This window comes from Myzus persicae, unplaced genomic scaffold (assembly GCF_001856785.1).
Source record: "Myzus persicae strain clone G006 unplaced genomic scaffold, MPER_G0061.0, whole genome shotgun sequence".
Lineage (NCBI taxonomy): Eukaryota > Metazoa > Arthropoda > Insecta > Hemiptera > Aphididae > Myzus > Myzus persicae.
In genome coordinates, this window is record NW_019101069.1 from 522,889 (window position 1) to 525,270 (window position 2,382).

Below are 2,382 nucleotides of genomic sequence, written 5' to 3' on the forward strand. Positions count from 1 at the left end.
GGTGATAATATTTTATAAATATTGTAAAACTATGAATTTAGTAGAAAATGATTGAATGTGGTATAATCAATATGTATATTTCGAGGCTTGGTTGAATTTTAGTTGTTGGCAGACGATATGAATATTACAATATAGATGCCTATACATTATTATAATCTAATTATATATCGGATTATGTAATCACAGCAGTTATAATATCCTACAAGTAATTCTACACCAGAATCAGTTTTTCATTTTCCAAATAACTCGTTATTTCAAATTTTGGGTTTTCAAAGTCGTTCGATCTAAGTACGACGGTTTAAAAATCCTTAATAACTGTTTTCCGAAAAATCAAATGTATACAACTTATGTATAGCTATTTATGGGGATCAATTTTATGTGTCACGACTTTCGTAATATCTCTCACGGTTTTGTGGAAAACATTTCGTAAACGAGAATTTTCCTTTTTCGAAATTTTTAATTTTCATTATTGTGTTTTCGGTCATATGTTGGTCCAACGAAAATTTATCCCAGAGGTTATAATATTCTACAGGCAATTCTACACCTGATCCAGTATGATTAAATATTGATTATAATCAATTCACTCTAATATCAAAACGAACAGCGAACTATTGAAACTAGGGAACGCAAATGTTCTATGTCGTACGACTCGTACGTGTGTAAGACTGAGCAACAGATGCATCGGTAGTGTCCTCTTAAACTTAGAACAGTTATTTGGTCAAATAACGTATTCCTTACGACGCATTCACGTCTTCAAGACTCAACACAGTCTATACTCTATACTAAAGGCAACTGTTGTTTTATTGGTTTTTGTTGGAGGCGGTGGGGGCTGATGGTTGTATGTAAAGGAAATCGTAAAAAAAGTTCTAGAAAAAGATTTGATAAGTCATAAACTCATAACTTAAGAAAGAGTTGTGAATTGTGATTGAAATATTACCTATATTGTTAATAGCATTATTAAAATAATTTTAATATAAGTTTTATTGTATCTAGTAGTATGCTCGTAATTTTATTGATGCTTTATTTGTGCTATTAGGTACCATAGTAGGTACGTGTAATATTAAATTCATTGCAACACTTAGTCGTCGTTTTTTTAACCATTTGCATGACTATGAACTAGTCCTAAGAAACTCGGCTTCAACAATATTATTCAATTGTTATTAGTTATCATTGATTTAAAAAAAAATTTAATCGAAATGTAAAAACAAGGTATTATTATTTTGATATAAACATACATTTAAAAAAACGAGTTTTAACTTTAATATAGATATTGAAAATCTTTATAAAATAATTTCAATTATGATATTAATTTTGATTACATCGAAGATATTCAACGATTTGTATTGATATTTAAATTGATTTTGGAATTATGAAGCCCTGTAATTTAGTTATTAAGTTTAGATATTAATTAATACGATTACATGGTCTTATTGTGTGGTTACTGTCCAAAATATGATAAAGCCATTTTTTCGAAATGTACGTATGGCAGGGAATTAAAAAATACCAATTAAGCTCTAACCGTGATAATATATATTATGTTAAAACGGGTTTGGAAATAAAAGTAACTACCCAGTTAACACTGTTTGATACCTATTGGACAAAAAAGATTTATTCAATTCTAGACACCTAATGTACCTACAGCAGAGCGTTGGTGCGTTACCCATACTTACCCGATTTTTAAATTATGTACATTACATTTATTAAACATGTTATACAAACAGAAAATCGAAAAATCTGGAAGGATATAACTTAAAGATTTCTGCAATTTGCTTTGCACCATTGTTCTTGAACTCTTCGAGGTAGGTACATGTTTTAAAATAAAAATTAAATCAGAAAAACTTGAGGTAATTAAAGTGAATTTGTTACTTTCTTTAAAATGTAAGTAAAGTTTCATAGTTTTAAATATGTAGGTACCTATTGACTATTTATGATTTTTATTTTTAATATTTTGCACTAATTGAAAAATGCGATCCTTGGAACATCTGTGAGAAATAAATTGTATCTTATGGTAATAAAAATAAAACATGAGTTATGGAAACATAAATTAGTATATAATCATAAATTTATATTTGTAAAGTGTAACAAATAATTATATTTTTATTAACGAAGAATATATTAGGTATACACTGTGTCTTCTTTTACCGTGTAAAACGTTTGTACTAAAATCATTATTATATATTAAACCTTTAACATTAACAATTAGATATTTAATTATAAATTAAGTTACATTGTTGCATTTATATTAGTTTACTTATGATTTAACATAGGTACTGTATGCTTATCAATATTGGACGAAGAAAAAGATTGGTTTTCATCGATAAGTACCTATTACACAAATTCTAATTGAGATCCAAATGCTATTAATAGAATCAAATATTTATG